General features: G+C 35.3%; 1 protein-coding gene across 1 annotated transcript in view; it reads right to left on the minus strand.

The window, feature by feature from the left end:
• Positions 1-22,360, minus strand: part of LOC148952824 (facilitated trehalose transporter Tret1-like) — a 73,601-nt gene that overhangs the window by 12,883 nt on the left and 38,358 nt on the right. The window lies entirely within an intron of this gene.

Raw genomic sequence — 22,360 nt, forward strand, 5'->3', positions numbered from 1 at the left:
ATTAAACGTTTTAAAAAAAATATAAATTATTAAACGTTTCATGGCAATGAACTATGAGTAAACTGCAAATTTTGATAACAGGGTATTTACACATAAAAGAATCTGCTTTTCATGCTGATTACAACATTGAGAATTAACATATTGGAAGTTTCTCAATATGTAAGTATTGGGGATTAAATAATTGTAAACTCCCCACTGAAAGCTATTTCATAGAAAAATTGCATAAAAAAGGAGGCAAACTTGATGGACATTATAAAGTGGGACTAACTCATAAAATATAGCCTAGGGAAGGGAGAAAAGTAAAGTGCTAGTTTTCTATAATCATGCAAACGTGGGGAAATATCATCATTTTGTTTATTTGCAGTAATTTTATCGATATATGTTAGATAGGCTGGGAAGCCTGAACGAACAAAAATTATTTTTGTTCGATTTTAAGTTCCAACTTCGCTCGTTACTTCCTTCAGAAAAACTTCTTTTTTTTTAATTAGTCTTTGACGTTTTTAATTAAAATTAAATTTTTTTAAACTGCATCCATCTGTTTATCCTACGTAGGCAAAGGCTATAACAAAATCCGGTTTGCTACCAGGCTTGCCACCGTCAGTAGGATTTTACTAGATCTAGTAAAAAAAAAAACAATATCTAGTAAATTTAGAGGATGTAGTAAATTTCCCGAAATCTAGTAAAAAAATCATGATTTGTAGCAAACAAAACTTTTGTTATTTTCCATGAATTCAGGGGAAACAATTAGGGTCCATTTATTGCAAAATCTGATTTCGATTACCTTAGATATTATGGCTACTATTTCTCTCATTTTTGCGATTTCGCGTCAATCCTAGCGCTTAAAAAACTCTACTTTTCTCTCGGCTTCTTCTTGATACTCGCTTTGAAAAGCAAACTATTTAAAATCAGGACTGGTATACCGACTTAATATATTTTCGGAAAATTTTCCCAGACTCTCATAACAGCTGCTAAGTTTGTTAATTAGCCTTGTCCCTTTTTAAAGACGCTGCTGGGAACGAACTTTTTCCATGCTTGCCCAAGTTCTTTCTGACTCTTTGCATTTTGTCCCATTCAAGTGCTGGAACAGAGAGACAGTTCTTGATTTTGTTGGTCATCAAACTTAAAAACCGGAATAGGCTAAATGTCTCGAGCGTTTCGTCCTTTATGAAAACGAAGCAACTTGTTCTCAGGTTTTCAAGTGGAGTAGATGACTGGGCGATCCCCAGCAATTGGACTCGGACTATCAAGAAATGGAAACAAGTTGACCCCTTCAGTCAGAATTCGACACTAGTGGATACTTTAAATTCGGACGAGGCAGAGGACGACTAAAGCCTTTTAAGTGCGAATTTTCTAAATTCTGTCTACATAATTTTTCTTCCTACTTTTCAATTTGTATGGTTTGCCTGACCTGAAGAATATTAACACAATTATATTTTTTAAAAACTAATTATTGTATGTTATATAAGTTTTCTTTTTTTTTTGGCAGCCCTAGTCCAATTTGAGGTGCACTTTTTAATTTACATATTTTTACAACTAAACCGGTAGCCGATTACATCATTTCCGTTTTGAAGTGACATAGGTTGTATTGGTTTTTTATTCCCTTGAATACGAACGAGAGAGAATCCAGAGAAAATCAGTTCAAAAGAACCTAAAGTAGTTGCTTTGAAATTGCCAGGAATCGATGTAAGCAGCTTATCCCTTATTTAAAGATCAGCCCAATCAGTGTTTTTAAAGTGGCAAATTTTCTCGTAAAAATGCAAAATAGAAGGGATTAGATTTCAAACCTAAAAACGGAAACTGGGGGACAAATTTCAAAAGCCGTCAGTTTCAAACACACCTCAAATTCTAAGCACTCCGTCGCCTGAATCGCTTCGTGAATATGAGTTGTAGATGTTTTTTTTTCGTTGGTTGTTTTTTAATTTTTCAATATATCTGAATTTTATGACCTGAAGACTATTGATAAATTTAAAGCCTGGCTTCACCAGCAGGATTTCCAGAATCGAAGATTCCAGACTATTGTTTGACGTTTTGGATACACCGCATCTGTAATATGAAGCCTATCCAGTAGTACATCCAAATAAAAAAAAAAGAAAAGATTTTTGAACTTATAGGTTTCCGGGATTTTCAATTATACTATTAAAACGAAAGAAAAGAGGAAAAGAGAAAAAAAAAGAAGAAAGAAGGAAAAAAGATTGTGGAAATCCTATTGATTATCCCCCGATAGTAAAAAAAGATGCTTGATAGTGCTAAATGCTAAATGCTCAAAAAAATTTTGTGAGCATTTAGTAAAAACAGATGCGATTTAGTAAATTTTTCCTCTTCGATTTAGTAAATTCTTCCAGGCCAGGGTGGCAACCCAGCTTGCTACATTACGACAATTTGAAAATTCTTTTTGCCTCTCAATGAGAGAATTGATAAAGGGTACAAAGTGACTATCAGATGCCATCTACGTCATTAGGAGTGAATATGATATTCACTTGAATATGAGTGAAAAAAAATGCTTGACTCGTAATAAAAAGCCTGACTCGTAAAGTAACAAAAAGGTACGAATGGTACCAACATTTCCGTGTTTGTTGCTATATGGCAATTACAAATGGTAGAGTTTATCAAACAGTTCGTGGTAACGAACTGTAAGTAAGGAGCGACCCGGCTCAATGGTAACCGAAACTGTAGAAAACGGGTTTTTGATACCAATAGATACATCAAAAGAATCAGATTTCAATGCTCATTTCAAATATATAACTTTCATCAAGTTTAGTGCTACCCATCAAAAGTTACGCGCCTGAGAAAATTTGGCTGAATTTCAAAAAAAAGGGGGAAAGACCCCTTAAAAATAATAGAATCTTAATGAAAATCAAACCATCATATTCAGCGTATTAGAGAACCCTACTGTAGAGGTTTCAAGCTCCTATCTGCCAAAATGTGGAATTTTGCATTTATTGCCAGACGAAAGATTAGGGATGGGTATTTATTTGTTTGTTTTTTTTTGTTTTTTTTTTCCAGGGGTGATCGTATCAACCTAGAGGCCCTAGAGCATTGTGGGAGGGCTCCTTGGAACGGAAATTAAAAGTTCTAGTGCCCTTTTTAAGTGACCAAAAAAATGGAGGGCAACTAGGCCCCCTCCCACACTCATTTTTTCCCCAAAGTCACCCGATCAAAATTTTGAGATAGCCATTTTGATCAGTATGGTCGAAAATATGATAACTATGTCTTTTAGGATGAATTGATCCCTCGGAGACCCCGGGGGGCTAGCCCTCCCCGGGGGGAGGGCTAGAAGTTATGAACTTTACCCAATGTTAACATATAGTATTGGTTATTGGGAAGTATACAGACGTTTTCAGGAGGGTTTTTTTCTTGTAGTTGGGGGGGGGGGGTCGGGGGTTATGTTGGAGGATCTGTCCATGAAGGAAGTTTTCATGGGGGGAGTGAAATTGCTATGAAGGGGGCGCCGGACTTGCCAGCATTATTTATTGGTTATTGGGAAGTATACAGACATTTTCAGGAAGGATTTTTTTCTGGAGGGGGGGGGGGGCTGGAGGAGGGGGTTTCTTGGGAGAATCGTTCTGTGGAGGATGTTCCTTAGGGGTAAGGGACATTTCTATGATGGGGGCACCGGATTTCCAAGCATTATTTAAAAAACGATCAGAAATTAAATAAAAAAAAAAACAAGTTTTTTCAATTGAAAGTAAGAAGCAACATTAGAACTTAAAAGGAACAGAAATTATAACGTATATGAGAGGGTTTTTTCCCAAGTCAATACCTCGCTCTTTACGCTACAGTTTTTTTTAATTCTTTCATAAGAGCTATCTATTCTAATTAAACGGCCTTTGTGATTCAGGGGTTTGTGAATTAATTTTGTTTTTAACTTTTAACGTAATGAGCTTGGCAGTGACTAAAGAAAGAACCCCCTCATATACGTAATTACATATACGTAATAAAAAAAACAATAAAAAAAACAAGCGATACGGCTCAATAGTAATCAAAACTTTTAAAAACGGAATTTTGATGTCAATAAATGTATCAAAAGAATGGGTTTATAATGCTGATTCTGAATATATAAATTTTATTAAGGAATTTAATATCCTTAATATTAACTTTGTATTACTCATCAAAGGCTACGAGCCTGGGAAAATTTACCCGATTTTTAAAGAGGGGGGAAACATCCCCTACAAGTGAAAGAATTTTAATGAAAATCACACCGTCAGATTCAGCGTATCAGAAAACCCTATTACATAGGTTTCAAGCTCATATCTGCAAAAATCTTCAACTTTGTATTTTTTGCCAGAAGAAAAATATACGAATATAGAAGTTAGTTACCTAAGTTAATTTGTAAATTACGTCATAACCAAATTTAGAGACATCCATTTAGCAAAAGAAAAGTAAATTTTTTATGCAAATTTTGTTTACTTATTCAATGACCGTGAGCCAAAATAAAAGCTGCATTAACTAAAAAACGATCAGAAATTAAATAAAAAACAAGTTTTTTAAACTGAAAGTAAGGAGCGACATTAAAACTTAAAACGAACAGAAATTATTCCGTATATGAAAGGGGCTGTCCCCTCCTCAACGTCTCGCTTTTTACGCTAAAGTTTGACTCTGTCTCACAACTTTATTTTTTAAAAGAATAAAAAACTTTAGCGTAAAGAGCGAAGCGTTGAGGAGGGGACAGCCCCTTTCATATACGGAATAATTTCTGTTCGTTTTAAGTTTTAATGTCGCTCCTTACTTTCAGTTTAAAAAACTTGTTTTTTTTATTTAATGAGAAAAAAGCACGTAGATTTGAGCAATGGCTTTCAACTGAGCCATTAAACATCTCTTTACGATGGCAGGGCTGCCTACTATTCCTGCTAATGATGCAGTAGTCTGCTGGTGAGCAATTTATGAAACTTACTAAGGAGGCTGTAGGTATTTTTGAAAAAACAAACACTGCTTTTCCATGACGAACCGAAATATTCAAAGATTTTTGTTGTTTCGCAAAGATTTCTTTGAACAAAGATTAACTAAAAAAAACAAGTTTTTTTAACTGAAAGTAAGGAGCGACATTAAAACTTAAAACGAACAGAAATTATTCCGTATATGAAAGGGGCTGTCCCTTCCTCAACGCCTCGCTCTTTACGCTAAAGTTTTTATTGTTTTAAAAGATAAAGCTGTGAGACAGAGTCAAACTTTAGCGTAAAGAGCGAGGCGTTGAGGAGGGGACAGATAGGAGCTTGAAACTTCTATAGTAGGTTTCTCTGATACGCTGAATCTGATGGTGTGATTTTCATTACAGTTCTATGACTTTTACGAGTTTTCTCCCCCTTTTTTCGAAAATAAGGCAAATTTTCTCAGGCGCGTAGCCTTTTATGGGTAAGACTAACCTTGATGAAACTTATATATTTAAAACCAGCATAAAAATATGATTCTGTATTTATGATAGTTCTACTACAGTCAAATAAAATAGATTTAGTTTCTCTCAATGCCATTCATCTTTCTTTACGTGATAATAAACCTTCAGATAAAAATCAAGTCAATTAACCAGAAAACCCAAGCTCTTAGAAAGTTGTCAATGCCGTTGCTGAGGTTGAAAAAAAGTTTTCTCGACTGTTATCTATCTTGTAAGGTTATATTAGTCACCAGAGTTGATAAGCTTTACTGGGGCTAGCCTTGGTTCATTTCGATCTTCCTGATTCTTCTAACGTCGGTGGTGATACAACACCATCGCGGGAATGATACAAAGTGATACAAAGGGCTGCCTCAACCCTTTCGAAGTGCCTGCAAGACTAGGGACCTTGCGATCATTTCTATTCCCACTTGAAAAATGGCGCCCCTCGAGGAAATTATAGTCTAGTAAACGACACTGCATTCGCACGGGATTCTGATTAACGGACAATTCTTCTGGACTTGGTCGGTTTTGACGGGTGTCTTCGGGCTAAAAACATTTTCCTAGCTAATTTATCTACTATGGGCTGCCTCCCCATAGTAGCATAATATTTGTAGGCATGAATATATACTGAGTCGGAGGTAATAGGCTTGAGATTGTCTGTGGAGGATTTCGACTCTTGTTGATAGTAGAGCATCGCAAAGTGCTGAAAACCATGTTGTGACCAAGATGCGCCCAGGATTGCACAGAACCTCCATTCATACTAGAGGTTCCAGGGGCTTCTTGCTGTCTGGTTCTAAGCCGGCTTAAGCACTTCGGTGTAGGCTTGAGAAGATATGTGATCCCCGTCCTGCGCTGGTATCTGGGATCATTGCTTTTCCTGAGACCAAAATAATTTCAATGATTTAATGAACAGGAAAATTGGAACTTGGAATGTTACAACGTTAAAAAATAACCATCGTATCGACATTTTGACTGACGACTTCAGACGATTCGAACTGGACTTATTATGAGTTTCAGAAACTCATATCCCAGGATTAGGAAACATGAAATTAGGTGATATAGAATTTGTTTACTCAGGCAGGAAGGATGGGGTACATAGACAGGGAGTAAGGCTCATGATGAATAAGGAAGCTGCTAAGTATTGTTTAGGCAGGGAAGTTATTAATAATAGAATACTAATTGCTCATTTTATGACTAAAAAGTTCAGGGTATCAGTTATAGTAGTATATGCCCCTGTAGAACCGACTGATGAAGATATTAGTGACTCAGATGAATTTTACTTACAGTTACAGGAGCAAATAGACAGGGTCCCAGGTAGAAATATGATGTTTTTACTAGGAAATTTTAACGCCCAGGCCGATAGAAATAGGGATAGATGGTATCCTAGCCTAGGAAATTTGGTGTAGGAAAAGAAAACAGTAATGGATACAGACTTTTGAAATTTAGTAGGTACGACAATCCAGTTATAACCAATACGGTGTTTGGTCATAAAATGGCTCATAAATTAAAATGGTATTCACGTGATGGTAAGACAGCAAACCTTATTGATTATGTTATAGTAAACCGAAGACTGTCAGGATCAATACAAGATACTAGGGTATATAGGAGTGCTCTTATTGATGTTAAAATTAAAGATCACCATCTAGTAGTGTTAAGGGTTAATTTAAAGCTGAAATTTCGGAAGGGTAACTACTTACCGGGAATTTATGATGCTGGTAGACTCCAAGATGAGAATTTTGGAGAAACTTTCCAGGAACAGTTGAATACTAAACTTGAGAGTTTAAAATTTGATAATGTGGAAGATGGATGGAATAACTATAGAAAAACAATTTGTGAAGTTGGTGAAGGTGTCTTAGGGAAGTAAGCTAGGACTGCAGCTAAGAATATAAGTGAAAAAGCTTTATATTTAATAGAAAGGAGAAAGGACTTATACAAGAATTATCTGAGTGACATATCATATGAAAACAAATGGAATCTAAAGAAAGTGGAGAAAGTATTAAAATATGAACTAAGGAGGTGTGTAGTGGAGGTCATGGATAAAATTGCCGAGGATCTGGAAGATGCAGCTAGACGGCATAATAGTAAAATATTGTACTGGTATGTTAATAAATTGAGAAGGAGTAGTCAATCCGAACTTGACCCAGTTAAAGATAGGAACGGGGCCACAATTAGCGATAAAGAAAGAAATTAAAGAGAGATGGGCAGAACATTTTGAGAATTTGCTAAGTAGTAATAGTGTTAAAGCCGCGAGATATACATTAAAATATACATTGAAATTGCTGTTGATTTGAACGGTACATGAAAATATACATTGGAATTGCGCAAGAAAAACCCATGGCTGTGTCATTAAACTTACAAGTGAATATTTTAAAAAGTTGGCAATGTTTTTGTTTTTGATAAGAATTGCACATAGAATTACACTTCAGCTTCACGTGGATATTTTTTTGTTTGACGTGCAAATTGCCAAAAAAATTAAGTTTTGAGGAGATTACGTTCCTTGGCACCTTTTCATGTTGTTAATCAGATGAGTTTTGAAAGCACAGTGTGTACATGTGTGTAGGCTTTGTTATTTAAAAAATTTGACGCTACAATCAGAATTCTTTGATTGACATTTTCAAAAAAAGGTTTAGCATTTGCAAATTTGATCCTATTTAGGTGAAAAAAAAGAGTTTAGCATTTGCGAATACTTCAGAGCCGACTTGCTAGCGAAAAACCTGTGTGATTGACTTGAAATAAAAATTTTTAACAAGAAATGGCTGAAAAGTGTTTTGGGGGAGATGGGAGGATTGTGTACTGTATAATACTCAAGTGCTTTTGGACAGTGTTGTCAATTTAAAATAGTTTAACGTTATACTATACGAAGAAGTAAAACGAATTTTTTTTTGTTAAATAAGTAGTTCATGTATCTAGACTAGTGATAGTGCTGTTCTGTGGTACGAATTGTTTGTGAAAAACCCAAATGAATTAGTTGAAAATAAAGTTTTAACAAGAAATGTCTGAAAAGTATTTTTTTTGGGGGGGGGGGGGGGGGGGGGCGATGACAGAGTGGATGTCTTAGACTAGTGATAGTGCTGAAGGATTTGTCGTGGGGACTTCGAAAAGGGCTCATTCGATTGAAAACAGAAAGGGCTCTTTCTAATAGTCAAAAGTGATCGGAGGGCAACTAATCCCCCCTCCCATTTTGTTTAAAAACCAAATGTCGCCTTAAGATTAAATCAAAATGCACTGTGTTAATGTTAATTCCCAATAAGGCATCTCAGCAGTATCCCAAAAACGACTGAGGGTATTATGTTCAAACTTTCGGGGCTACTTCTGCTCTTAAAATTTAACCAAAATCAAAATAGTGTAAGTGTATCCAAGCTATCAAAGAAAGTAAACAGATTTTTTTGCGAATGGTATCAATTTTTCTATTTCAGGTCAACTAGAGGAGGTATGAAACTAAATGAAACACTACTATTTGTGTCCAGATTTTTAAAAAGGTGTATGTTGTTAAAAATTGCTGAAAATATTTCTCAAGCATACAAATAGCAGACCAAACTATAAAGTCTTAAAAAACGAAAAGATTTAAAGTATTATTTTCTTTTTCTTAAAGTATTAGAGTACTTTATTACTTTTTTTAAAGTATTAGAAAAAAATTTGCACTTTACTAAAAAAAATACAAATGAATATGCATTGTCAGTTTAATATACATACACTGATATCTAGTAATCAAAATGTTAATATTATTTGTTTTATTAAAGTTATAAAAGTAAAAACATCTATATTTTTAAGTAAAGTGCAAATTTTGTTCTGGCCTTGGAAAGGTATAGGGGTTTTGAGCCCAACTTTTGTTCATTTCTGCTCGTTTTGAGCTTGACTAGGTTATTTATTTTAATTTCTGTTCGTTTTGGGTTTAATTTATTTATCGAAGCTGATTTGTGGTAGTTTCACGCTTGGTATAGTATTTTATTTTATTTTTGTTCATTTTTTGTTTAATAGAGTTCTTTACTTTTCTTTGAAAAACTGATTTTGTGGAATTTTTTTTTTTAATTAATACCACACAAGGATAAAAACTTTGCTAAAGCTCTTATATCAACAGAATCGAACACTTGCTCATAATCTATAAAACTGGGGACCAAAGGTGTTTGACAACTCAGGCACTTCTCAATTATTATTTTAAGAGTGAAAAGAAGTTGACATATCCTATACATTTTCTAAAACCGCACTGTTCTTCTCTTAAAACTTTGTCAATGGCATCTCTCAGTCGAAAAAGTATGACTAAACCAGACTAATGTCTCGATAATTACCACACTCACTTTTATCAACTTTCTTATAAAGTGGTTTAATTAAGTTCTCCTAAAATCGTTAGAGACTTTCCCTTTTTCAAAAATCATCTTCATAATCTTTAGTAATTTATTTCTAACCTCAGAGCCACCATATTTAATAAACGCATTTACCGCCCTGTCAGCACCTGGAGCCTTATCATTTTTTTTTAATCCTTTTAGTACTGTTGCTAATTCTTCCTCACAAAACAAATCTTCCTTCACATCCAATGTATCACAAACTTTTTCATTTTCCTCTATATCTTTTCTTGCAACTCTATCACGGTTTAGCAAAGTAGTAATAGTGTTAAAGCCGCGAGATATACATGAAAATATACATTGAAATTGCTGTTGATTTGAACGGTACATGAAAATATGCATTGGAATTGCGCAAGAAAAACCCATGGCTGTGTCATTAAACTTACACGTGAATATTTTAAAAAGTTGGCAAGGTTTTTGTTTTTGATAAGAATTGCACATAGAATTACACTTCAGCTTCACGTGGATATTTTTTTGTTTGACGTGCAAATTGCCAAAAAAATTAAGTTTTGAGGAGATTACGTTCCTTGGCACCTTTTCATGTTTTCAATCAGATGGGTTTTGAAAGCACAGTGTGTACATGTGTGTAGGCTTTTTTATTTAAAAAATTGGACACTACAATCAGAATTCTTTGATTGACATTTGCAAAAAAGGGTTTAGCATTTGCAAATTTGATCCTATTAAGGTGGAAAAAAAGAGTTTAGCATTTGCGAATACTTCAGAGCCGACTTGCTAGCGAAAAACCCGTGTGATTGACTTGAAATAAAAATTTTTAACAAGAAATAGCTGAAAAGTGTTTTGGGGGAGATGGGATGATTGTGTACTGTATAATTCACAAGTGATGTTTGGACAGTGTTGTCAATTTAAAATAGTTTAACGTTATACTATACGAAGAAGTAAAACGAATTTTTTTTTGTTAAATAAGTAGTTCATGTATCTAGACTAGTGATAGTGCTGTACTGTGGTACAAATTGCTTGTGAAAAACCCAAATGAATTAGTTGAAAATAAAGTTTTAACAAGAAATGTCTGAAAAGTATTTTTTTGGGGGGTTGGGGCGAGGACCGAGTGGATGTCTTAGACTAGTGTTAGTGCTGTACTGTGGTACGAATTGCTTGTGAAAAACCCAAATGAATTAGTTGAAAATAAAGTTTTAACATGAAATGTCTGAAAAGTATTTTTTTGGGGGGTGGGGGCAATGACAGAGTGGATGTCTTAGACTAGTTATAGTGCTGTACTCTGGCATGAATTGCTTTCGAAAACCCGGATGAATTAGTTGAAAATAAATTTTTAACAAGAAATGTCTGAAAAGTATTTTTTTTTTGGGGGGGGGGGAGGGGGGTGAGGGCGATGACAGAGTGGATGTCTTAGACTAGTTATAGTGCTGTACTGTGGTATGAATTGCTTGTGAAAACCCCGGATGAATTAGTTGAAAATAAAGTTTTAACAAGAAATGTCTGACAACTATTTTTGGGGGGGCGGGGGTGATGAAAGAGTGGATGTCTTAGACTAGTGATAGTGCTGTACTGTGGAACGAATTTCTTTTGAAAAACCCCAATGACTTAGTTGAAAATAAAGTTTTAACATGAAATGTCTGAACAGTATTTTTTTGGGGGGCGGGGGGGATGACAGAGTGGATGTCTTAGACTAGTTATAGTGCTGTACTCTGGCATGAATTGCTTTCGAAAACCCGGATGAATTAGTTGAAAATAAAGTTTTAACAAGAAATGTCTGAAAAGTTTTTTTTTTTTTTGGGGGGGGGGGGGGGGGGATGACAGAGTGGATGTCTTTGACGAGTTATAGTGCTGTACTGTGGTAAAAATTGCTTGTGAAAAACCCGGATGAAGTAGTTGAAAATAAATTTTTAACAAGAAATGTCTGAAAAGCATTTTTTGGGGGGATGGAGCGATGACAGAGTGGATGTCTTAGACTAGATATAGTACTGTACTATGGCATGAATTGCTTTAGAAAAAACAGATGAATTAGTTGAAATAAAGTTTTAACAAGAAATATCTGAAAAGTATTTTTTTGGGGGGTTGGGGCGATGAGAGAGTGGATGTCTTAGACTAGTTATAGTGCTGTATTCTGGCATGAATTGCTTTCGAAAACTGGGATGAATTAGTTGAAAACAAAGTTTTAACAAGAAATGTCTGAAAAGTATTTTTTTGGGGGATGGGGCGATGTCAGAGTGGATGTCTCAGACTAGTAATAGTGCTGTACTATGGTACGAATTGCTTGAGAAAAACACAAATGAATTAGTTGAAAATAAAGTTTCAACAAAAAATGTCTGAAAAGTATTTTTTTGGGGGTAGGGGCGATGTCAGATTAGATGCCTCATACTAGTGATAGTGCTGTACTTTGATACGAATTGCTTTCAAAAATCCGGATGAATTAGTGGACAATAAAGTTTTAACAAGAAATGACTGAAACGTATTTTTTGGGGGGGAATCTGAGCTAATTAGGGTTTTTGACCGTAAACTCTAGTTTTTTGCAAGAAAATTATGGAAAATACAATTCTCTGGTTCAAATGTGAAACTTAAGTCCTTTTTAGGATCGAAAAAATAAACTATTTCTTTAAAATCTGAGCTAATAAGGGTTTTTGACCGTAAACTCTAGTTTTTTCCAAGAAAATTATGGAAAATAAAATTCTCTGATTCAAATGTGAAACTTAAGTCCATTTATGGATCGAAAAAATAAACTATTTCCGTAAAATCTGAGCTAATAAGGGTTTTTGACCGTAAACTATAGTTTTTTGTAAGGAACTTATGGAAAATACAATTCTCTGATTTATAGGTGAAGCTTAAGTCCATTTTTGGATCGAAAAATAAAACTATTTCTTTAAAATCTGAGCTAATGTGGGTTTATGACTTTAAACTCTAGTTGATTGAAAGAAAATTGTGGAAAATACAGTTCTTTGGTTCAAATGTGGAACTTAAGTCATTTTTAGGATCGAAAAATAAAACTGTTTCTGTAAAATCTGAATTAATAATTCAATATATGTTTTTCATAGAAACAAACTATTTTTTTAAAACTTCGAAATTTTTCAACTTTGTTTATTTTTTTTTCTTTTTGTATGTATCTTAAAATGTCAAAATATGCTTACGGTTCTAACAATTGTGCTCTAATTGGTCAGAGACACGATATGGCTTTCCCACTGGTATTCTATGACCGTTTATCGACACTACCTAGTCTATTGCATGTATTAAATCAGTATTTTTTACGCAGTGGAACGATAAACACACAAGTCATATCTTTAATAAAAAAAGAAGTGAAGATGGAACATTTTAATAGAGTGTGTTCACATAACAAGGTTATTGTAGCATTGAATGCCGACAAGGAGAAGTATTTAAACTATGAAACAAGTACAAGTGGTAGCCCTATTGGAAATGTATTCATGCATTGTCATGACAGTAAGGAATTAAATTTCTTTGGGATACCAAAAAAATTCAACTCTTATGATGGTGGTTACGCGATATTAAGATCTCCAGAGAAGATTGCACTCAAAGTGAATGCTAACATAAAAATAATTGTTGATGATAGAGGGCAGTTGCTTGATATTACTACAGGTGTCACATTATATATGGATACATTCAGTCATCAGCGTTTGGGTATTATCATTCAACAGAAAGCTGATAAAAGAAAGTCATACTCCTCTACTAATGTTGTAAACCATATATTCTTTACGTGCCAAAACTGTTACTTGCGTAAAAATAGTGTGTTAATAGACATCTATAAAAATGTCATTGTCAGAAAATATCACTACGGAATATAAAGATGAAACGATGAAAAAGAAAGCACCAGCAAACGTTACTGGCATTGATCAAACAGTCAATGAATCAAATAATACCAAAGACGAAAAGCATATTGAGCCTATTCATGAGACACCAGTAAAAATTGTGTATGATTCAAAATTGAATAATGATTATTCTACTGATTACGAACTAATAGATGACAATAACTACAATATCAAGAGAGAACATGGTGAACTATTTTATGGAACAGATTCAAAATGTCCAAAGTTAATCACTGATATTAATAATGTATCATAATATATTTTTGTATTAATATTCTACATAGCATTATTTCATTAAAAATATTACATTGCTATGTGTTCATTATTTCTTAGAGTAAGCTAGCATATCAAGCGTTTAGAATGTCTATTAAAACATCTGAGAGGTAAGAAAGGGAATTTGCGTACATCTATTGTCAGACACACTATTTACGTACAAACTGAGTTATTAATGGGTTTTTGACCGTAGTATCCAGTTTTTTGTAAGAAAATTAGGAAAAATACCATTACCTGGTTCAAATGTGAAACTTAAGTCTATTTTTGGATCGAAAAATAAAACTATTTACGCAAAATCTAAGCTACTAAGGGTTTTTGACCGTAAACTCTAGTTTCTTGTCAGAAAATTATGGAAATACAATTCTCTAGTTCAAATGTGAAACTTAAGATTACTTTTGATTACTCATAATGATTATGAGGACCGATGGTTCTAATTCAATATTTTTTTTTCATAAAACAAACAATTTTTCTTTTAAACTTTGAAATTATTAAACTTTATTTATTTTTTATCTTTTTTTTTGTGAGTATCTTAAAATGGAAAAATATCTTTCTTGAATTCGACTCTTGGATACACAATACAGAAATTAAAAAAAATATTATAATTTCCCGACTTCATTTGTATGCAATAGATACCGAGAGTTCTATGACTCCTCCCCGCAATGAATTCAGATGGTTTTAGGAGTCATCCCCCTAGCCATAACTCCATTCAACCTTGAGCGACGGTATAAAAGTTTGATGATGTATTTCTCTTCTTAACAACTACATTAATAGCTATCAAGATGATAGGACTGTATGAAACAGAATTTATCGGTTTTAAAAAATCATCTTAGTGGTGTTATATTCCAATCTGCATTTTTATTATTGTCAATAGAACTCAAAGAAATTTGCTGTTATCATTGGTTAGTGCACTGTAACATGTTTGAGCATGATAATAGCTTTCGGAGTACTACATTACATCGTATAAACAGACTGGGATTGTACGATAGAGTGATTACACCACTTAATAATAGTGGTCAGGAACTGAGAAATGTCCAGGAGGAAGTCAGTGAAATTTGCAGCTTTTTTGGGGTTGAAGCACTCTATGTAAAGTGTAATGTACCTACAAATAAAATTTTAATTCAAAAGTGTTACCCTAGGATTCCACTTTTCAATCTAGAAGAATTTAAGTGTCCTAAACTTGAAGGGGTTTATCACCGTCCTGAAGACGAGGTCAGATTCTTCGTATGCTGGATACTTAAGGACTTAGCAGATCGTTATTAATGCATAAGAGATGGTAAAAATTATTCTATATAATGGGACCATCGTATTTTGATATGTAAGAGTGAACGTATATTTGAGCAAACATCATTATATCTTTTCTTAGTAATATTCTATTTAGTATTATCTTTTTAAAAACATATTATAAATTACATTGTAATCTGTTCAGTTTTTTAAGAGTAAGTTAGCATATCAAAAGTTTAGAATGTCTATTAAAACATCGGAGATGTGAGAAAAGGAATTTGCATACATATATTGTAAGACACTAGGGGTAACATTGATATAATGAAGCTATTAAAATGAATAAAATGCTTATTAATATCCGATGTTGTATATGCCAATATGTCATAGTGAAAAAATTGTAAGTAAGCAGGAATTTGGTAAGTAAGTAAGTAAGTAAGTAACAAACTCTTTCTTGAATTCATCTCTTGAATGCACAATACATAAATTTTATTATCTGAAATTATGAAAAAAAATTGAAGAAACTCTCTATTAGCATTCATTATCGATTGAACTTGTTTCCTAGACAGACAATACAGCAATTTCACAAAATCTAAGTATAACAGTGATTAAGTTCTATATCAACATGCTTTTCTCGCATACATAGGAAAAAGTTGACTATTTGATTTTGATGTTGTATAAAAATCCAACCATTCTTATAGAAACTGCAATAGTTTCACGGAAAACATCTTCTGATTTAATGCAAGTAATAAACTTGCTAGTCTCGATAACCGGATAATTCCTTTTTTTTCTTTTTTTTATCACAAACAATTTTCAAAGTCTCCAAGGCAGAGAAAATTCTTCATGAATTCCACTATTTAATGCCCCCCTCCGGCGCGGGGCCGGGCAGTGTAAATTAAGAGGTGAAATCAAGATCAGAGGAATTTTTGAGATTTTTCATCGGTTAGAGATGCAACAATGGTACATTTTTTTTTAATAGAATGAGAAAGAACGACTATTGAATGCCTCGCTGTTTAAGTTAGGAGGTGAAATCAAGACCAGTAGATTTTTTGAGGTTTTTCATTGGTCTCCGGCGCGCCGGAGACAATTCCCTTGGTTTTGTTACTTAGTGGGAACGTGCGCGCACGTAACACCGTCTAATGTTTTTTTTTATAATTTCCTGAATTAAATTTCTGTATTGTGTATCCAAGAGGTGAATAATCCCGAAATAAGAGGCCGTTAGCTCCCTCCCTCAATACACATCTTTTGAAAAAATACACCAGAGTGGTATTTTCTGCCATTTTTGCCACTAAGTAACAAAACCAAGAGAATGGAAATTCCGAGATACCCAATCGAATGTCTATGGTCTAAGCCCGAAATGAGAGGCTTTTAGCTCCCTCCTCCATACACAATTTTTAAAAACTACATCAGAGTGGTATTTTCTGCCATTTTTCCCACTAAGTAACAAAACCAAGGGAATTGTCTCCGGCGGGTTGCAGACCCAAGAAAAATATAAAAAAATATTCTGGTCTTGATTTCACCTCCTAACTTAAACAGCGAGGCATTCAATAGTCGTTATTTTTCGTTCTATTAAAAAAAATAAAAATGTACCATTGTTGCATCTCTAACCAATGAAAAATCTCAAAAATTCCTCTGATCTTGATTTCACCTCTTAACTTTAAATACTTGATAACTCTGAAGTTATCAAGTATTTTACAATAGGTTGTATAGGTTGCGTCAAGACTGGGCTGGGTAACTGTAGGACAGAGAAAAGTCAAGACAGATAAACTTTATTTAAACTTTAAAACTTTATTTTCAACTAATTCATTTGGGTTTTTCACAAGCAATTCGTACCACAGTACAGCACTATCACTAGTCTAGATATATGAACTACTTATTTAACAAAAAAAAAATTCGTTTTACTTCTTCGTATAGTATAACGTTAAACTATTTTAAATTGACAACACTGTCCAAACATCACTTGTGTATTTTACAGTACACAATCATCCCATCTCCCCCAAAACACTTTTCAGCTATTTCTTGTTAAATTTTTTTGTTTCAAGTCAATCACACGGGTTTTTTGCTAGCAAGTCGGCTCTGAAGTATTCGCAAATGTTAAACTCTTTTTTTCCACCTTAAAAGGATCAAATTTGCAAATGCTAAACCCTTTTTTGCAAATGTCAATCAAAGAATTCTGATTGTAGCGTCCAATTTTTTAAATAACAAAGCCTACACACATGTACACACTGTGCTTTCAAAACCCATCTGATTAAAACAAGAAAAGCTGCCAAGGAACGTAATATCCTCAAAACTTAATTTTTTTGGCAATTTGCACGTCAAACAAAAAAATATCCACGTGAAGCTGAAGTGTAATTCTATGTGCAATTCTTATCAAAAACAAAAACCTGCCAACTTTTAGAATGTTCACGTGCAAGTTTAATGACATAGCCATGGGTTTTTCTTGCGTAATTCCAATGTATATTTTCATGTACCGTTCAAATCAACACCAATTCCAATGTGTATTTTCATGTGTATTTCGCGGCTTTAACACTATTACTACTTTGCTAAACCGAGATAGAGTTGAAGAATTAGCAACAGTACTAAAAGAATTAAAAAAAATAATAAGGCTCCAGGTGCTGATAGGGTGGTAAATGCGTTTATTAAATATGGTGGCTCTGAGGTTAGAAATAAATTACTAAAGATTATGAAGATGATTTTTGAAAAAGGGAAAGTCTCTAACGATTTTAGGAGAACTTAATTAAACCACTTTATAAGAAAGTTGATAAAAGTGAGTGTGGTAATTATCGAGACATTAGTCTGGTTTAGTCATACTTTTTTGACTGAGAGATGCCATTGACAAAGTTTTAAGAGAAGAACAGTGCGGTTTTAGAAAATGTAGAGGATATGTCAACAAATTTTCACTCTTAAAATAATAATTGAGAAGTGCCTGAGTTGTCAAACACCTTTGGTCCCCAGTTTTATAGATTATGAGCAAGTGTTCGATTCTGTTGATATAAGAGCTTTAGCAAAGTTTTTATCCTTGCGTGGTATTAATTAAAAAAAAAATCCACAAAGCAGTTTTTCAAAGAAAAGTAAAGAACTCTATTATACAAAAAATGAACAAAAATAAAATAAAATAATATACCAAGCGTGAAACTACCACAAATCAGCATCGATAAATAAATTAAACCCAAAACGAACAGAAATTACAATAAAAAACCTAGTCAAGCTCAAAACGAGCAGAAATGAACAAAAGTTGGGCTCAAAACCCCTATACCTTTCCAAGGCCAGAACAAAATTTGCACTTTACTAAAAAATATAGATGTTTTTACTTTTATAACTTTAATAAAACAAATAATATTAACATTTTGATTACTAGATATCAGTGTATGTATATTAAACTGACAATGCATATTCATTTGTATTTTTTTTAGTAAAGTGCAAATTTTTTCTAATACTTTAAAAAAAGTACTAAAGTACTCTAATACTTTAAGAAAAAGAAAATAATACTTTAAATCTTTTCGTTTTTTAAGACTTTATAGTTTGGTCTGCTATTTGTATGCTTGAGAAATATTTTCAGCAATTTTTAACAACATACACCTTTTTAAAAATCTGGACACAAATAGTAGGGTTTCATTTAGTTTCATACTTCCTCTAGTTGACCTGAAATGGAAAACTTGACACCATTCGCAAAAAAATCTGTTTACTTTCTTTGATAGCTTGGATACACTTACGCTATTTTCATTTGGTTAAATTTTAAGAGCAGAAGTAGCCCCGAAAGTTGGAACATAATACCCTCAGTCGTTTTTGGGATAATGCTGAGATGCTTATTGGGAAATAGCAATAACAAAGTGCATTTTGATTTAATCTTAAGGCAACATTTATTTTTTAAACATAATGGGCAAATGGGAGGGTGGGAATGGGAGGGGGATTAGTTATTCTCCAATCACTTTTGACTATTAAAAAGGGCATCAGCCCTTTCTATTTTCAATCGAATGAGCCCTTTTCTAAGTCCCCACGACAAATCCTTCGATACGAAGTGCCCTGGTCTAAACAACAACAACAACAAAAAATAAAACATTATACCCACATCGATCTTTACTATAAAAATGTCAACCCTTACAATCACTTTTGACTATTAAAAAAGGCACTAATGAATGAAACCTTTCGAATGAGCCCTTTTTGAAACGATAACTCTTTCTATAAACACCATATATGCCCCAGGGCATAAATTACAACCCTTAACCTTAAGGGCTGTTTGGGTGGTTTTCATCCTCTAAGACCTAATTTCCAGAACTTTCAGCTACGTTCAACATAATGGCTATCTCAAAATTTTGATTGCATGTGTTTTGGGAAATGGTGGGTGTGAGATGGGCGTTAGTCGCTCTCCAATCACTTTCAACTATTAAAAATGGCACTAGCCCTTTCAATTTCTAATTAAATGAGCCCTTTTGAAGTTTCTTCGGCAAAACTTTCAATAAAAACCTTATATACCCCCAGGGCATAACTTACAACCCTTGCCCTGAGGGCACAGGGGGGGGGGAGGTGTCATTCTCAAAGACCTAATTTCGTGAACTTTCTACTACGTTGAACAAAATGGCTAGTTGAAAATTTTGATTGGACGTGTTTGGAGGAATGATGGACGTGAGAGGGGGGTTATTTACCCTCCAATAATTTACGACTATTAAAATGGGCACTAGCCCTCTCAATTTCCAATTGAATGACCCCCTTTTGAAGTTTTACGACAACTCTATCTATAAAAACCTTTTATGTCCCCAGGGCATAACTTATAACCTTTGCCCTTGGGGCTCTGGGGGGCTTGTCATCGTTAAATACATAATTTATAGAACTTTCAACTACGTTGAACAAAATGGCTATCTCTAAACCTTGATTGAATGTTTTTGGAGAAATGCTGGGCGTGAGAGGGGGGTTAATTACTCTCCACTCACTTTCGACTATTAAAAAGGGCAATTTCAATTTCCAATCAAATGAGCCCTTTTTGAAATTTCTTCAAGAACTTTCTATATACCTTATATGCCTCTAGGGTATAACTCACAACTCTTGCACTGAAAGCTCTGAGAGGGATATCATCCTAAAAGACCTAATTCCCAGAAATTTCAACTACGTTGAACAAAATAGATATCTCAAAATTTTGATTGGATGTGTTTTGGAAAATGATTGTGCGTGAGAGGGGCGTTAGTTGCCCTGAAATCACTTTTGACTATTAAAAAGGGCACTAGCCCTTAATATTTCCAATCGAATGAGCCCTTTTTCAAGTTTCTACGACAAAGATTTCAATAAAAACCTTATATGCCCCCAGCTTATAACCCTTGCCCTGAAGACTGTGGGGGGAGTGTCCTGCTCAAAGGTATAATATCCTGAACTTTGAACTGCGTGGAACAAAATGGCTATGTCAAAAATTTTATTGGATGCGTTTGGGGAAATGGTGGGCGTGGAAGTGGTGTTAGTTGCCTTCCAATCACTTTCGACTATTAAAAAGGGAAACCTTATAGAATCTTTATATGCCCCCAGGGCAAAACCTACACCCATTGCTCTGAGGGCGGGGGGGGGGGGCGGGGGTTGTAATCCTAAAAGTCCTAATTTCCAGAACTTAAAACTACGTTGAATAAAATGGCTATCTCAAAATGTTGATTGGATGTGTTTGGGGAAAGATGGTCGTGAGAAGGGGGATTCACCTATCGTGAATAAATAATTCCCCTTAGAAACAACAAATTAATTTCCCCTTTCTTGACAGATCAATCAATCAATGACATCATCTGTCAGACTTTAAAAATTTCCGCCTAGAAACGATTCTCCAGGAATAGATCCAAATCATTAATGTCATTGCCTCGGGAACAGTTCTTTTGGTTGAACTCCAAACGATATTAATAACCAAAGGCCATGGAAACAATTAGGCAAGAAACATCTTAGCGATGAATTGTTTTAGCGCGCGAAATGGTTTCTTATTAATTTGAAATGCATTAGCGCAGAGATTCGAAAAACAAATTAAACACGCTGAATTTACGTTTAGGGATTATTTGGGTGAAACTGTTTTAGGCGGGTTATGGAAGTATTTTGGCGAAGCAGATAGGGGCATTTTAAAAAATGATTTTTGAAGACATTTTAGAAGAGAATTTAATGGTGAAACTCTGTGGTCGTTATAATACACAAGTTTCATTTGAACAGTGTTGTGAGGTCCTCTAACCCAACCCCAAAGGGTTCCAATCCTCATACCCCAACCCCGAAGGAAGCCCCCGGTCCTCAAAGGTCCCCCAAGCTCCCACAGGACCACCGGCGCCCCCCAAGGCCCACCCCGGCCCTCCACGGCCCTCCCCGGGCCCCCCACCGGCCCATCCAGCGCCCCAAGGACCAACGGGGTCCCCAAGGCACGCCACCGGTCCCCGACTGTCCCCCAGGCCTCCATCGGTCCCCCCGGTCCTCCAAAGCCCCTCGAGCTTCCAAAAGACCCACGGGGTCCCAAAGGCCCACCCCCGGTCCCCAAATGTCCCTCAGGCGCCCCACTGGCCCCCCGGATCCCCAAAAGCCCACCCCAGGTCCTGCAAGGTCCCCCAGGCTCCCAAAGGACCAACCGGCCCCCAAGGGTCCCCCAAACACCCACCCTGGGCCCCCCCCAAGAGTCCCCCGGCCCAGAGACGTGCGGCCGGGCAGCGCCGTGGGCCCGGAACGCACCGCAGGATGCGCCGCCGGGCGGCGCCGCGGGTCAGGAAAGAGCCACAGGGGATGCGCCACAGGGATGCGCCGCAGGAACGCGCCGCAGGATGCGCCGCAGGGGATGCGCCGCAAAAAAGTAAACTAAAAAGTAAAAATTTCGAAATGTTATCCCCCAAACGCCCTCCTCAGACCCCCACAGCTCCTCCCCTGGTCCTTAAAGGGCCCCCCGGGCTCTCATATGCACTCCCCCGGTCCCCAAAGGTCTCGGATCCACAAACGCCCTCCCCGTGCCCCTAAGGCCCTCCACCGGTCGCCAAACATGCACACAAAAACTTACATATACTCATACACAGAAAGACATACACACACACACATACACACAAACCAAAATAAAAATAAAAACAAAAAAACACAAAAAAACACACATACTACACATACACATACACACACATACACACACACATACACACACAAACACACACACACAAACACATACAGACATATCTACACACACATAAACACATACACACACACACACACATACACATACAAACACATACATGCACATACACACATGGACATACACACATACAAAGAAACACGCATAGACATACATACAAATACACACACATACACACACACAAAGACATATAAAAATACACATAAAGATATACACAAATATACAAACATACACATACACACAAATACATATACACACATAC

This window comes from Artemia sp. Qi Xiang Cuo, chromosome 4 (assembly GCF_049724085.1).
Source record: "Artemia sp. Qi Xiang Cuo chromosome 4, ASM4972408v1, whole genome shotgun sequence".
In the NCBI taxonomy this organism is placed as follows: Eukaryota; Metazoa; Arthropoda; class Branchiopoda; order Anostraca; family Artemiidae; genus Artemia; species Artemia sp. Qi Xiang Cuo.